The sequence below is a fragment of the Leptonychotes weddellii genome, chromosome 1 (assembly GCF_054177405.1).
Source record: "Leptonychotes weddellii isolate Sample4059 chromosome 1, ASM5417740v2, whole genome shotgun sequence".
NCBI classification, from domain to species: Eukaryota; Metazoa; Chordata; class Mammalia; order Carnivora; family Phocidae; genus Leptonychotes; species Leptonychotes weddellii.
The window spans coordinates 11,416,987-11,433,808 of NC_138369.1; the positions used below are offsets into that span (position 1 = coordinate 11,416,987).

General features: G+C 54.1%; 1 protein-coding gene across 1 annotated transcript in view; it reads left to right on the forward strand.

The window, feature by feature from the left end:
• Nucleotides 1–2,892: 2,892 nt before the first annotated feature.
• SLC25A42 (solute carrier family 25 member 42) overlaps nucleotides 2,893–16,822 on the forward strand; it is a 28,976-nt gene continuing 15,046 nt past the window's right edge. The window contains exon 1 of the mRNA XM_031040480.2: nucleotides 2,893–3,004. The gene's annotated coding sequence lies outside the window, so the exon portion shown is untranslated. The remainder of the gene's footprint in view (nucleotides 3,005–16,822) is intronic.

Below are 16,822 nucleotides of genomic sequence, written 5' to 3' on the forward strand. Positions count from 1 at the left end.
GTTGACATCACTGTTGCCTTCAGCAGGTATCCCTCCAGCCAGGGAAGGACCCAGGGTCCTGGCTTATGAACACATCTTTGAGAGGCAGGGCCTACAAACCCCATTTTCCAGATGAGAAATAGACTCGCCAGCCTTTGAGGGGCCTCAGTGGGATGAGAACCCAGCTTGGCCTGCCTCCATGCCCCTCCTCTCTTGCCAGCGTTGCTAACCTGACCTTGGGCAAATGGCTCTCTGGCCTCTGTTGATTAAGCCCTGTCACTCTGCCCAGGCCTGGCTCATAGCCATCATGTCAGATGATTCCAGGGATCCCCGAGAGGTAGAGAAGACTGGGGGGCAGAGAGACAGTGTCCTGCCCAGAGCCAGCCAGGCTGACATGGAAGAGCTGGGATCCCAGGCACCCTGGCCAGGCACAGCTGAAGTGCCCACAGTGGGAGTGTCAGTTGCTGATGCCAAGGGGCATTACTGGCCATTGTTGGAAGGCAGCAGGGAGCTTGGCCGGCGCCAGCATGCTGACAAGCAAACAGAGGCCAGAGCCCAGGCATTGCCTTTGGCACCCTCAGGAAAGGCAGCCTGGTGTTGGGCTGCTGCCTGACCCTTGCCTCAGTTGGCACTGTCCCTAGGGGTACCCTGGGACCTTCCAGGAGCTTGCTGCCTCCCTCCCAGGGCCTGGCAGGTGGGTGCTGTGAGTAGGGACTTCTGTAGCATAAATATCTCCCTCTCTGGGTGGCAAACCCCACCCATAGTTGGTCTGTGTCCACATTCCATGAAGTGCTATTTACAGAAAGGGAAACAGGCCCGGAGAACAGTTTATCCATCACCAACACTCAGCAAGTGCTGGCTGTGGACCAGCGAAGTTGTGAGTGTTTTAACTTCCATTCATCTCGTTAGTGCTGCCTTCAACCCTGGGAGGTAGTTGGAGAAACTAAGTCAGAGAACTTGAGTCACTTGCTGAAGGTCTGGTGGCCAGCAAGTAAAAAACAGCAGAGATTCAAACCCGGCTTCCGGCCCTTTCAGCAAGGAACACTTGTAGTATGAGGATCAGTTTTCTCATCTGCAGAGTAGGTGCTGTCCCCTCCCCCCACCACCTGGAAATTCGGTCCTGAGATGGTATTTGGCCCAGTAAGGACCTGACACCCATTGTGTGTTTAGTGGACCTCAGTGTCCTCTTGTCCAGAGAGCAGAATGGAGACCAGGGCCTGGAAGTTGGCTGGGGAGCAAACCTGGGAAGCAGGGAGGTATGGGAGAGAGGCCCAGGTGGGAATATCATGGGAATATTGTGAGTCAGATGGTGGCCTCAGGCTAGTGACATCAACAGTGTGAGCCTCAGTGTTTTCCCTGTCCTCCATAGTCCTCCATACTGGGAGCCCTTCGAGATGTTGTGGATTAAGCACAGGGGGCTTGCCCAGCCCTGAAATGTGAACCCTTATTAAGGCCTAGCTTCAGTTTGCTCCCTCCCAGCATTCCCTGGTTCTGAACTTGATCTCCACCAACCCTAGCCAGTGCCTAGAGGAAATAAGAGCCAGTATCTGGGAACATTTGTAACCCTCTCCGCGCTGGAGATTAAGAGAGTGCACTTGGTGAGTGCCAGTGACACAGAGGGGCACTGGATGGCAGGTGTCTTCTCTAAACTGCTGGCATCTGTCTGCAAAGAATCCCATGAACTTCACCTCACGGAGAAGCTGAGGCTCACAGGTCAGATGGTCCTGCAGAGAGTCAAATGCTTTCACCAGAAGGTCAAGGCAAGGGCTAGGATATAAGTTCTCCCAGGGGAGCAGCCCAAAAGAGGAAAGATCAAGGTGTAGGGATCATTGTCCCTGAGGAAACCGATCCACAACCATTGCCCAAGGTTATGTAGTGGGCCAGTGGCTGGACATGGATTTGACCCAGATCGCTCAGGCCCCTGGTGGCTCTTTCTGACACTGTCTTACCCCACTTCCAAACAGCAGGCTGCTCTAAATTCACCTCCAGATTCAGCCACTTGAAGCGCTGTGGGCGAGGAGCTAGACCTCTGCACTCTGGTTTCTGTAAAATATGGCCAGTGGTCGCTTTGACCTCGTGAGATAGTGGTTAGTTTTCGGTTGATTCACAAAAGGCTTATCCGGGAGGAGGCCGGATGGGGATGTCACTGGATCCCGTAAAGGAGAAAGCTTGAAATCAGAAAAGTCCAACACTTCCAGAAAGCCACAAAGCTCATGGGTAGGATTCCACCTGTTTCCACATCTTCACAACCTGGAGCGTCAGAGGACGAGCCTGAGTGACCTCAGAGAGTCTGCCTTCTCCGTGTCATTGGCAGGGAAATAGCGGGGAGTGAAGGAATGTAAAATTATCCAGGAGTCTTTCAGCTGCGATGGCCCATGTTCACAGCCAGAGTTGGAGGTCCTGCTTCTACGCGGCGAGGTCCAAGGGCCAGCCTCTACGACACAGCACCAGAGTACTCTGCCCGGGGCGTCTGCGGCCGCCTACGGCCGCCGCACTCCCGGCCAAACTCAGCACCTTGCGCTCTCCTGCCTTGCCCGGAGGCACACCGCTCACGGCCCCTGCGACCGGCCGCAGGGCCTGTCCGTCTTCGGCGTCGCAGCCAATCCTCATCGCCCTCTAGGCTACGCCCTCCGTTCTCGCGCCAGCCGCGCCAGCCACTTCTGAGCCCTGCCCTTGCCCCCCAGGGATTGGTCGTCAGGGCTGCTCGTCTTCTGCCAGAGCTCCAATCCTCGCCTACCTCCCGGCCCTCACCTCCCAGCACCTCGCACCCTGCGGGACCACCTCTGGGATGAAAAGCCTCACCCAATAGCCCGCCTCTACCCTTCAGTGATTGGCTCCAGGGGGTGCCCGTCTGTTTCATGCCAATCAATCTCTGTGTTCCCCAACGCCGATTGGCCAGCGTGCAGCCAATCGGAGCGTGGCGTGAACCCCTCCCGCAGCGCGCGCTGGGGGTGCGCGAGGCGGGGCCGTGGTGGCCCGAGGCGGCGGCGGCGGTGGTGGTGGTGAAGGCGACGCGTCCTAGCCGGTAAGGGGGAGCAGAGGGCGCGGGGTGGCGCAGGCGTCCGGGGGCCCGCGCCCCTCGGGCCGAGCCAGGGCGAGGCACGGTCTTGTCGTGGGTCCTGGGGCGGGGGCGGGCGAGGCAGGGCGTGACAGCAGCGTCGCAGGGGTAGGGAGAGGTTAAAGCCCTCCCGTACACCCCGCGTCTGGTGCTCCTTGGGGACCCTCCCAGCCGGATCTGAACCCTCACGGTCAGTCCACACACGCCTGACACCACGTCCCTTCTTGTTGACAACACCCCCCCCATACACCTGAGACTGTCCACCTCGCTGACATCCCCCACACCTCTGGGGCCGTGTCCCCAGGCGCTCGGCACAGTTGGATCTTCACACCCACACGCACTTGAGTCCATGTCCCCACCAATATTCTCCCCCACACCTGCCACCGCCCCCGCACTCATGGACACCCCCCACATCACCTAAAATTGTTCCTCTTGATGAAACCTCCACACCCAGAGCCATGCACCCCCACCTCTGCCACTGGGCGTACACCCCCTCCACCCATGCCTGAGCCTATGATGCCGAACTCGTGGCCCCCCACTCACACCTGGGCCGGGTTATATCCCCTCACTGATTTTGCTCACATCCAGGTCTGTTCCCCTCTCTCTTGCTTCCTCCCTTCAGCCACTCGGGTCAGGGCCCTCAGTACTCTCCCCCACCCCTCCACCTGCCCTGTGCCTTTCCAGGCCCTCTCTCCATGACACACCCCCAGTCTGTCCCCCACCTGTACTTTCTTACATGTGTACCTATATTTGTGCCTCTCTGTAATCCTTGAACCGCACCCCCCCACCCAGGTTCCCCAACATTTACCCGAGCCTAGCTCTCTCAGGATAACTGCACCCTCCCCCACCCAAAAGAAAAGCCCACCCAGATGTTATCTTTTCATTTATGACAGTCTGTAAAGTGATTTCCAGGCTTACAATAATCCCTTTGGCCAGGCGAAACCAGAATTATCTCCATTTTACCAGCAACAAAACCTAAAGAGACTTGAACTGGGGAGGCAGAGCCCATCCCTCCCTGAGCATTGCTGACCCTTCTCTGTAGACCTTCCCCATTTTTGCCCATCTGTTGTGCTTATCTCTGAGGGGCTGGCAGGGGAGGGGACCCCCTCCTTCCCTGCAGCTGTTCCTCAGGAGTCATGACTTTGAGTCCGGAAAGACTGAGCTGGAAGGGACGGCCCCTGAACGTTGCTGTAGCACGTGTCTCTGTGTCCTGGGGCTGGGTGGGGGCGGGGACACTGCAGGAGCGGGACTTGCAACACCTTGGGTGCCTGCAGTGGCACCCAAGGGAGGTGCCAGCTCCCAGCCTCTGGCCCCAGCTCTTGCAGACCGAAGCCCCTTGCTGACCCTCAAGAACTCCTGGGGCCCTTAAAGCCGATAAACCTAGAGAGTAAGGAAACACTGTTCAGAGTGAGGAGAGCTAATGTTAACAGCCACCTAGAGCCAAACTGTAAAACTGGAGCCTGGTGAGGTGCTGGGAATAATAATTTTTCTGGAACTTTAGAAGTTCCCTGGAGTATGATTTGCAAGTGTGCAGCATAGAAGAAGACGGTAGCTTTGTTGTGGAAAAGTAGTAACGTGGTACGGTTTCCTGTAAGGTTTGCATAGCACCTCTTACCCCCCTCTGTCTCTCCCACCAGAATGTGCCAAAGGGTCATGTCACCGTCACCTTCTCCTGTAGAAACTAAAGCCAATGGGGTTTTCTGCCCACATTCAAAAGGAGTCATTTAAAATGTGTGTGTTTATGTATGTGCATGTGTATGTAGATGTAGGTGTATACATATACACGTTCATATGTACACGTACTCACGTTTTATATACTACAAATGTATACACGTTACATATATATACATATGCAAATATGTAAATTTTGATAAGGTAATTGATGTACATGGTAAAAAAAAAAAGTACAAAAGGACATACAGTGAAAACCAAGCAGGTTTGTCTGCACCCAGTACCCTTCTGGAAGCATCCATTGTTAACTTGCCCCATTTCCTTCCAGAGATAGTCTATGGCTTGGGGGGAGGGGATGTATATCCCCCACCTCTTTTAAGCCCCTGTTAAATTTACATGAGATTTTTATCAAATGGGTGTGCCAGAGTTACAGCCAGTCTCTTACTGACGACTGCTGAAGTTGTCACTCATATTTTCTCCTACAAACTGAGGTGAAATGAATAGATGGACGCATGCATGAGCAAATATGCAATGAACGTGTGTGGGGCTCGAGCCCAGATACTTACGAAACCTGGTCTTCGGGGAGTTTCCTAGGAGTGGCCAGGCCAAAGGGTATGTCCATTGAAATGGTTAATGTTCCTCCAGAGAGTTTGTGCTGCCATCAGTTTTCTCTCAGCTGTGAAACTGGATTGCTTATTTCCTCTCCCAGCGGCCAGAACAGTTACTATCAAGTGTCCTGGTTTCTCCAATCTGATAGGTAAAGCGCAGCCCGAGAGATCTTTTGAACACCACTTCTGGGCTTTCTATTCAACTCTTGTGTTCTGGCCTGTGCAGTGGTGATTAAACATTGTATCTCTGTTTCTCTTCCCCAGTTGGACTAAAGTTCAGTCCAAGGAATATTTGAGTCCCTCCTCTGTGGAGCTCTGGAGGAAACCTTGGGTTTGGGGGGGCGGGGGCGTTCCTTGCAAGAGAGAGACATGGGCATTGGCCATAGTCCTGGGAGGGGAGGTTTAAAAAGTTGGCTGTTACTAAGTTTTTGTTTTTCCACTTGGATCCGGCAAAAGAATTTGACTGTCAGTTGAGATTGTGATAAATCAGATGTTCAATCTTTTGGGGAAGTTGTCCGCTATTTCCCACTATTGGTGCCAGGTGGAGGGCATCATCAGACTGAGGTCAGGCCTTTTCCTACCTGTCATCCTGTTTTTGTTCTTCTGTTTTGGCACTTGGTTAGACACTAGAGGAATACTGAGATGATCGGAACTATTAGCTTGATTGGGTTTTGCAAACCAGCTCTTTTAAAAATGCATTATATTCTTTATTTGAAGTGCGAGATACTTGTTAATAAAAAGTTTATAATGTGCACGTGAGAAGAGAGTGTAAAGGATAACAAAGCTAACACTTAGCTGAAGAAGTAGAACATGGCCCCCAGCAGCCCCTCCCTGGTCACTGCGCTATTTTTAAAATATGCTTGTCAACGTTTGTTTTCTTCCCTGAGTACCTTTTGCTGCAGCTGAGTGCTTGGATTCCAGGGTCTCAGCAAAGATCAGCAGAAGCCGGGTTTTCTGTCGGAGCTGTGTCAGTAGGGCAGCCTGAGAGGTCCAGGGCGGGGAGGGAGGTGGGGGAGTGACCTCAGGGCCATGTGCAGGTCACCAGCCAGTACCAGGAGCGTTGTCTTAGACTCCAAGTCATGTTAGTGTCCTGGGGCTGCTGTAACAATCAAGGCGTTAGCAGGTGCTAGAGATGGAATGTTTCTATCTCCTTAAAACTCGTATGTTGAAAGCTAATCCCCAACGTGATGGCATTAGGAGGTGGAGCCTTGAGGAGGTGATTAGGTCATGAAGGTGGAGCCCTCCTGAATGGGATTAATGCCCGTATAAAAGAGGCCCTCACCCCTTCTTTGTGAGCCACAGCAAGAAGGCATCTGTGGACCAGGGAGAGGGCTCTCACCAGACACCCAGTCTGCTGGCGCCTTGATCATGGACTTCCCAGCCTCCAGAACTGTGAGACATAGGTTTCTGTTGTCTAGACGCCACCCAGTCTACAGTCTTCTGTCACTGGCCAAAACAGTCTAAGACTGCAGGGTCATTTCCTACTGGGGGTCTGAGGGAGAATCTTACTGGGCCCCTCTCCTGGTTTGGTAGCTGTTGGCAGTCCTTGGGGTTTTGGCTTGCAGCCACATCATCCCATTCTCTGCCTCCATCTTCACACCCACGTTCTTCCCTGTGTGTTTTTCTTCTTACAAGGACACCCATCATGGGATTTAGGGCCCACCATAAATTCAGTATGATCTCATCTCAATATCCTTAACTCATTTCACCTGCAGAGACCCTATTTCCAAATATGGTGACCTTCTGAGGTTCTGGATGGCCATGAACTTTGGTGGGGGACACCATTTAACCCCTCCAGCTGTGAAGCCAGAAATTCTGCCAGGATGTTATTCAAAGAAGTGCTTGTCTAGCCACCTCTGCTGTTTCAGGCAAAACAGGGCTGGTAGCGTTGGAGAGTGCAGCCCCTCATTCACCTGCCATCCTACTGGAAGGTGGAGGCATCTACCCAGAGCTAGCAAGGACCCAGGCAAGTGAATGTATATGTATGTTTTGCTCTTTGCCCTCCCTTGGCATGTGCTTACCGAACTGTGAGCTTGGTCCTAGATCATCCCAGTTTATAGAGGGTCACCAAGGGGAGAACATAAGGGGAGCCAAGATGGATGTAGGTCAGCCAGAATCCAGACCCCTGTCCCTTAAGCAAGTCACCGGTGGCACTCATGCTTTCTGCCACTGCTAGACGTGGGCGTCTGTAAGCCACAGCGAAACACCACCACGGTGCCTGGAGCCTGGGTGACCATACCGTTCTTCTACAGTCTGTAAACACCTGTGGGACAGGGACAGGTGCAGAGGAGGCAGAAACACTGGGGCTCAGAAGGGTAGGGGACGCAGATCTCACCAAGTGATTGGGGCTCTGTAATTGATGAGTTCTAGCAGAGGATTGGGATGCTCACTCAGGGAGGGGAAGGTTCTTAGAGATCTGAAGCCAGCAAGGAGTTAGCTAGATGGCAAAGAATTATAAGCAAAGGGAACAAGAGAGCTGGGTATTTTTAGGCCCAAGGCACTGAGCTTGAGAGGAGATTGAGGGACCTGGTCCATGGAGCTCATGACAGGCACAGGAGGGGACTCACCTCGAGGCTGCTGCCAGCAAGGCATGGTCACCATGCCTGAGCTTAGAGCCCATAGCAGCCTGTGCTTGCTTCCCCAGCACAGGGGACCAAGACCAGGACAGGAGACACCTTGTGACCAGTTGCAAGCCTTCCCTGATGAAATGTGCCCGTGGAGCGCTCCCGACAGATAATAGTCATCACTGTTATTCCATCTCTAGGTCACGTGCCTTTGCCATGGGATGAGTGGAAAAAGAGAATATATATGTTTCTTTTTTTTTTTAAGATTTTATTTATTTGTCAGAGAGAGCACAGGCAGGGGGAGCGGGAGGCAGAGGGAGAAGCAGACTCCCCACTGAGCAGGGAGCAGGGCTGGCGGGCCTGGCTTCCGGCGCCACGGGCAGACAGGACCCATTACTGGTCAGGCCTTAGCCAGTGGCTGGTCTAGCCTTGGGCTGGCAAGGGGGCATGTAGGAGCCAGGCCTTGAAGAAGGGATAGGTTTGGGGGCTGTGAGCAGCCCCTTTGGCCTGGAGCACACGGGTCAAAGCCAGGCGTCGGCTAGCCTGAATGTCAGAGTGGGAGACATCGCCGCCCGCTGTCCCGAACAGGGGCGCTCGCATCGGCAGGCGCTTGGCCCCGTTGTCAGGTGGGGGCAGCAGGGCGCCGCCAGCCAGCTTCTGTTTAACACTCTGGGGAGATGAACTTGGAGAAAGCGGATGGAGGGATGCTAGACACCCAAGACCAATGCTTAGCTCTTTCAGAGGCCCTGGCGTGGGGGATGCAGGCTGAACGGTGAGATCTAGGAACTGGTGAGGCCTGCTCAGTAGGGCCGGGTGGTGTGAGATGGGCTCCATCCCAGCTCCGTCTGACTCCTTCTTATAAGGCAGAATGATACTTACCCACACCCATGACCCACTTGAGCATTGCCACCCCGGGAATATAGTAACGGATGGAAACGGAGGCCTGGGGAGGTTTAGTAACATGGCCAAGGTCACAAGCTGGACCCCATCTTCCCATAACACCAGCATGGTGTGACTGGGAGCCTGTACGTGCTCCTACTTGGGGAATTAGGCAGACAGGCTAGAAGTACGTTTCTGCTGCCGTGGGAAGGGTGCTTGAAGGGCCAAAAGACAGATGGCAAAAGCCCCTGTTGGCAGTTATATGTCTCTGACTGCTTGCTAAGCAAGGACCCTGAGCATAGCCCAGGCCATTGCCCTCCACGGACACCCGCGCCCCCCAGCCCAGCAGGGGAAGCCAGTGGAAAGTGGCCCCGTCTCGTGCAGCAGGGAACCATAGAGTGCTCAATATAGGGCAGAGCAACTAAGTTTTGGGAGGGGAGGCCAGGACATTTAGGAAGGGCTTTGAAGAATGCGGAGGAGTTTGCCAGGCACAGGGTGGACAGACTACAGCCAAAGCAAAACTTGGTATGTCCAAAAAATTAATTACCTCATCCAGCAAATAACTGAGTAGATGCAAGCACTGTGTTAGGCTCCCCATGGTGAAAACACAAGACTTTTGGGGTGAGGGCTTTACACAAGTGCACCCTCTTATCAGAGGGCTGTGAGTAGTGTTGAGGGCCTTGGTTTGTTGTAGGTCACCCAAGTGCAGTTGGTAACAGGTGTCAACAGCCCTGTGTTGCAAGGACCCAGGACAGTGATTGACAGTAGGATGTTCTGCATCTTGCAGGACGCGAATGCCTGAGTGTCTGACCCGTAGAGACGGCAGCACAAGGTTGCAGAGGCCAGTTGGTCTGAAAGGCCCAAGTAGAAGGGAGTGCAGCAGGGAGAGACGCGCAACAGCTGGTCGGGTCTGGGTTAACCGGCACAGCCATTATGTAAGATGCTACAGCTCTTTTAATAGCAGAAGTTAATGCCCATTAACTGGAAAAGAAAACAGCCTTTATCAACAGGCAGATAGGATGTTAATTGGCTTCCGTTTACTGAGAGATTACAGGATCTGTTCCGGGACTGCTTGTAAACTCCATCAACTGAGAAACGCCCCCGTTTGTGCAAACATTTCCTCCGTCCCTGCGGGCTGGCGCATGCAGCACTCACCAGCAGGAATGGTGGCCCCGGCCAGGGAGCTTCTGAGGGAGTCAGGCACGTGTGTGTGTGTGTGTGTGTGTGTGTGTGTGTGTATCAGGATGGATGCACACGGGGAGCTGCTGCAGCGGGGGTGCTCACAGACTGGGCTACTTAAGATCCCAGAACCGCAGGTGCCCGTTTCCTAGACAATGCTGTTCAGTATGTTAGGTTGCGGAATTGCCCTCCATCCTGCTTTGCTTTGCTTCGCTTTTTGATGAGTGGAAAGATTGCTTGAACAGAAATATGATATGAAAAAATGAATTTTTGTTCATTGGGGCTGGTCTGTGACTGCTGCCTGCCGGTGGCATGTGGGGCAGAGGTAGCCCACTGCACTTGACCCCTCATTCTTAACCCTGCTGCTGGGGAAGACTCTGGCGCCTGAATCCCAGTTCATGGGTACCTGTTAAAGGTACCTCCAGAGAACGTACTGGGGCTGGGCCCACTGCGGCCGTTGTCCATGGTTGGAAATGCAGCCCAGGGCTGGAAGAATGTTCGGGAAACACATGGGTCAGGGCTCTGGGGGAGGTGCAGGGGACAGAAACCCATCTCAAACTGGCTGAACTGGAATGGGAACTTTGTGGGCTCCGGGGTGGGAAAAGTCTAAGTGCTTCTGGCACCTTCCATGTTCTTTGGTAGCTCCCAGGTTCTTCTAGCACCACTGGGCCCCAGGACACCCCAGCTCAGCAGACATCCATCCCCCCTCCCCCTGGTCTTGGCTCTGTGTCACTGCCCCCAGGGCCTACCTGCTTTCCCTCCTGAGAGAAAGAGGACTTCTCTGGCCCAGTGGCTCCTTCAAAACTCCCAGTCTTTGGGTCTGGTGCACCAAACTGAGGGCCACCTGGGTCACCCTGGAGTCAAGGGAAGGGTCAGCTCCCCCTTCTCCAAGGTGGCAGAGGCAGAGTGTGTGGCTGCCCAGTGTGCTATCTCCAGAAGGGGCCAGATGTCCACTGCACGTGGGCCTGCCTTCTAGGAGCTTAGACATCTCCTCTGGGCTTTTGGTCATTGCCAAAATCATCAGCAGGTGTTCTTCACAGGTGAGGAGGAAGGTGAGCAATAGTGAGCAGTGTGTCTTGTCCCTCTGGTGCCAGTAGGGTCCCCTGGGAGTTAAGAAGACAGTGCTCAGGCTCACGGTCAGCTGGCCTGGGAGAGGCTGGCAGCTTTGGGGTTTTTCTTTTTTAATGTTTAAACTTGTTTTGTTGTGGTATAAGTTTTGTATAGTAAAGTGAGTGACTCCTGTACAGCTCAAGGAACTTTTCTACGTGTGTTCACATGTGAGACCAGATCAAGATACAGAGCGTTTCAAGCCCCCAGCTGGCTCCTCCGCGACCCTTCCCTCTCCTACCTCCCAAAGCTAACCCTGGTCTGGTCTTTATCACTGCTGATGCTTTATTGTCAGTGCTGGATTTTTTTTTTTTTTTTAAGATTTTATTTATTTATTTGACAGAGAGAGACATAGCGAGAGCAGGAACACAAGCGGGGGGAGTGGGAGAGGGAGAAGCAGGCTTCCCGCAGAGCAGGGAGCCCGATGTGGGGCTCAATCCCAGGACCCTGGGATCATGACCTGAGCCGAAGGCAGACGCTTAACGACTGAGCCACCCAGGCGCCCTGTGCTGGATTTTTTTTTTTTTTTTTAAAGATTTTATTTATTTATTCATGAGAGACAGAGAGAGAGACAGAGGCAGAGGGAGAAGCAGGCTCCCCGCGGAGCAGGGAGCCCGATGCGGGACTCGATCCCAGGACCCTGGGATCATGACCTGAGCCGAAGGCAGATGCTTAACCGACTGAGCCACCCAGGCGTCCCTGGATTTTTTTTTAATTGTGATAAAATATATATAATGTAAAAGGTACCGTCTTCAACTTTGCTTTGTGTGTAGTTCATTGACGTTAAGTGCATTCACATTGGTGTGCAACCACCACCTCCAGAACTTTTCCATCTTCCCAAACTGAAACTTGGTCCCCATTAAACCCTAACTCCCCGCTCCCCTCCCTCAGTCCCTGGCACCCACTGTTCTGGTTTCTGTCTCTATGAATATGAGGACTCTAGAGACCTCATATAAGCGGAATTAAATATCCGTCTTTTTGTGACTCGTTCATTTCACTTAGCATGATGTCCTCAAGGTTCATCCATGGTGTAGCATGTGTCAGAATGTCCTTCCTCTTTAAAGCTCAGTGACCTGCCACTGTATGGACAGACCAGGTTGTGTTACTGTGCTTGGATTAGACTCATTCGGTACACAGTCTTTCACGTTGGCTTCTCGTTCTCCACTATTATGTCCGAGGCTTGTCCCTGTCGTTGCATGTGGCAGCAGCTTGTCCTTCTCTGTTGTTGTGTGGCACCCGGTCATGTGACTGTACCACGTGCGAGAACTCATTCTGTGGGTGGCCGTCTGGGTGGTGTTCACAGAAGGTGCTCGACACCACTGTGAGATAGGACGTTCAGAGTTCCCAGATGAGGTCTCAGGGTCTCCAACACTGAGAGAGGCACTAGGGGAGACGTGGGGGGATCATTCTGGCTGGGGTCCAGAGGTGGAAGCACCAGCAGGGGTGTTGTGGGGTGGGGGTGTTTTGTGCTCTCCCATGAGCAGAGCCTTAGATGCCTGCCGTGCACTCAGCCTGAGCTGGCTCCAGCCTTGGGGGTCCCCTTTCTCACTGCTCTGGCCACCCGGGGTGCTCCTTCCCACCACTCTCACCCTGTGCATTCCTCAGGAAGCCTTCCCAGACCCCAGGACAGACCCTGCCCTGCATCTCTCCACCACAGAGCCCCACTCAGCAGCATCCCTGTGGGCCATTTGCCCACACTCCCCAGGCCATCTCCCCCACCCACCGCGGTGCCACTTCCCCAGAGTGTGTACTCAGCAGACACACAGTTCATCGGACTCAACCCCAGAGGGGTGTAAATACTGGACCAGAGCAGGCCGGTCCTTAAGGCTCCCCTTTCTAGAACCATCCCTCCAAGTGTCAGGACAAGAGGATTCTAGAACCTTTAGCCCACACTCACAGGCTCCCAGTCTGGCCAAGCCCTGGCCCTGCCCAGCAGCACCATTCCAACTTGTGTGGCCTCCTCTTACTGGGAGCAAAGGAGTGAATTCCCTTTGGTGCCCCCTGCCCAGTCACTGGGTAACCCAGGGTGCCCTGGGGGAGACTAGGGCCAGGGGTGGGACCCACAAGCCAGAGCAACATGGTGAGCAAGTGGAGTGGAGAGAAGACATGGGAGCAACAAGGACCAGGATGATGAGCAGCAGAGCTGGGCCTCAGACAGGAGCTTGCACCTGGCCCTGCACCACCTGCCCGTGTACCACCCTGCCTCACCTTTGCGTCTGCTGAATCGGTCTTGGGGCCCTCAGGCACACATTAACACCTGTCCTTTAGCACACCTGGTCCAGCTCCTGCAGCTGCTGGGATCCTTTGGACTACCCCTTGTCATCTGCGTGGGGTCAGTCCCCCCATTGCCCTCCCCCCCCCACTCCCCTACCAAACCTGCCCCCCCACCTGCGGTAGGCAGAGGACATCTCAGCCTGTGGCCCTCGTTGGAAGATTGGAGCAGCAAGGAAGTAACAGAGCATCTTGTTTTAACCCAGAGCATAAAGTGGTCATCCACAAGGTCATTACTGATCTGAATAAATGGCTGAAGAAGTAAATCAGTTGGGGAGAAGAGACCATAGTTCTTGTGTAAGAATTCCTAGTCATGTATGTCAATTCTCCCACTCTGGGAGGGGAGCTTAACTCCTGTCACACACACACGCACCCCCATCCCAGGGGGCACTGGTTCCAAGAGAAGAGTCTGGAACAGGGTCGCTCAGCAGGGGGACAGACAGCTGGCCGACCCCACCTTAACCCAGAGGTCCAAGTCAGTCTCACCTGGATTAAGTCTGTGCTCTCAGGTATAATGTCATGAGGAGGGCTCACCTCTCCTCACCTCCGACGTCTTCCCGAGACCACACAACCCCAAGCTCATGGTGAGAAAACACCTCAGACAGATGCACTCGGGGCACGAGGGGGTGGGATTCTGGGGCAGAAAAGGGTGACTGGGGGAATAACTGGCCAAACCGAACGAAGCCTGGAGTTCTGTGGACAGTCATGTTGGAACAGGCGTAATAACAGTCGCCGACCAGGCCAGCCCAGGCCCTTCACGGCCAACACCTCAGGCCAGGCTCCCTTTTCATGGTCGCCCTTCTTGACTCTTCAGGCCGTGGCACTGGAGGGTCTCAAGAGGCCCTTCTTATTTTTCTGTTTTATCAGATACCACCACATGTCACTATTCTCTGCCCCTAATTCACCTCCACTGCCAGGGAACCAGAGCCTCGGAGGCCCTGAGCAACGTTTCATGTGAGTCCCCACGTGCAGAAGGTAGGGCAGCCGGGGTTCGTCCCAGTCAGACCTTCTGTTTGTGTTTCAAATGCCTAGCCTGCTCGTGTGCCTTATTATCTTAGGTTGTGTCCAGGATATTAGATTTTTCAAATCATGCAAGGCCCAGGGTATCAACTCCCAGACATGATTTATGCTGGCTTCTTCCAGGCTTGTGGGAACCAGCAGACCAGGGCTGTCTTCCAGGTTCAAGACTGGAAGTTCTCAGGCCTCCAGACATCAGGCCTTGGTTCCTCAGGGACCTCTTCCCATACCTTCCTTCTGCCAGGTGCCAGCCCACAGCAGGGACTGCTTACCCAGGGCCCCACCTTGGTGATGCGGACTCTGACTTCTGTCCCTGCAGAATGCCCTGCCGGCCCTTGGCTGCCTCTTCCAGGCTCACGTCCCATGGTCAGAGCCTTGGGCCCCTTGGATTGCAGCCCAGGAACCCATGCTGTCCCTTTAGGTCTAGGACGCTTCTCTGAACAGGTTGTCCATGTTCTGTGTTAAAAGTTGCCCTCGGGGGACGATTGGGGCAGCCAGACCTTCCACCCTGCTTTCCCTACCCTGCTGTTCCTTCAGGTTAAGCAAAGTCTTAAGGGGCATGTGGTTCTCTAGGAGAACCGTTCAGGATGAAAGGGGGCCAGGGCTCCATGGAGAAGGATATGGCCATGACTTTGGAGTCCTGCGTCAAGGTTGGAGTTCCCTCTGCCCTTGGTCTGACCCAAGTTTTTCCATGTTGCATCAGCAAAGTGAAGAGATAAACCAGTGACCATGACACCCCTAATGGGTAGTGGCAGCGATTATCACCATAGTGGTCTCCAGCAGAGGACTCGTGCTACTGTAACTTCCCCATCGGTAAAGCAGCACCCATATCGGTGGTGAAGGCTGGCTGGATTAGCGAGCACAGTGGCAGAGGGATTTAATAAAACCGCCATGGTGTCATTGTGTGTAGCCTCTGCCTTCACCTTGTTCTCAGCCCGTGTGCAGAGCCACAGATGGGCCCTTGGTGAAGGCCTCAGCCTGACGCCCCTCTCCCTGCCAAGAAGGGCACTGGTCTCCCCACAAACCAGAAGCCCCACTCCCTTGCACAGGGCTCCCATGGCTGCCAGCGCCCTTCCCCAGCCCAAGACACTATGCCCCTGGCTTGGAGGCCCCAAGTGGACAAGGAGGAGCCAGATCAGCCCACCAGCCCGCCCCTCAACAGCCACAGACATCTGAAATGTGTTTCTCCGAAACCTCTGGCACATCCAGAAGCTCGTGGTTTTCATAAGGCATTTTTTTTCTTTAGCCTTTTTTTTTTTTTTTGTAAAGATTTTTCATTTATTTATTTGACAGAGAGAGACACAGCGAGAGAGGGAACACAAGCAGGGGGAGTGGAAGAGGGAGAAGCAGGCTCCCCCCCACCCCCACCCCCCGAGGAAGGAGCCCGATGCGGGGCTCGATCCCAGGACCCTGGGACCATGACCTGAGCTGAAGGTAGACGCTTAACGACTGAGCCACACAGGTGCCCCTTTCTTTAGCTTTTTATTTTGAAATAATTTTAGGCTTACAGAACAGTGGTAGAAATCCTAAGAGTTCCAGTAGACACTTCGTCCAGCTGCCCCCCATGTTAGCATCATTCAGGATACAGTCATGTGGCCTAGAAAATAGGCACTGATGCCATGGGGCGGCTCCCATCCACCCTGGACCGTGGCCCCCCCAGAGCTTCCCCTAACGTGCTCCTTCTGGTCCAGGCCCCCACGTTGCACTCGTCATCCTATGTGCCTCGTGTCCCCTGACCCATGATGGCTCCTCGGCCTTTCCATCATCGTCCACAGCCTTTGGACTTGTGCTGAGAACTGCTGGGTCTGGCGTTGTGGAGCGTCCCTCCAGGTGGTCTGTCCGCTGCTTCCTCATTAGCTTGAAGCCTGCGCCTTTGGGAGGAATCCCGCTGAAGGCACGTGTCCGTCCTGGGGCACCATGTGGGGGAGGCGAGCTGCCGGTGGGCCCTGTCGCCGGTGGTGTTGACCTTAATCACTTCGTCAAGATGGGGTCTGCTCATTAGTGACAGGCTGAGTGGCCTTCCCCCGTGGGGATGTGAGTCACATGCTCCCTCTGTCCCTTCGCTGGGAGCCTCAGCGGCCCCCGAGTCCTCATGTTCATGTATTGGGGAGCATACGTTCCAAGGCATTTGCCAGACCCCCCCCCAAGAGGTGCCACCCCCAGCCTCCCTCCTTGCCCCCCCCCACCTCATGCACACTTCATTACTGCCTCCGTACTTGCAAACAGCCCTTCACTCAGGGTTCCACCTGCCTTTCTCCATTACGAGCAGTCGGGCATCTGCCTTCTTTTTTTTTTTTTGTCATATTTTAAAGTAGTCTCCTGGTGACCTGGCTGCTTCTTTGCCCTTTTTTTTGTCTTGAGTTGGTTTTGTTTTGTTACTGATTTGAAAGAGCAAAGAGCTCTTTGTTACTTAGAGAACTTAGCATTTGGCCTGAGGGACAAACACCAGGTCTTGGGGGGGGGGGGGGGGGGGGGGGGGGGGGGGGGGG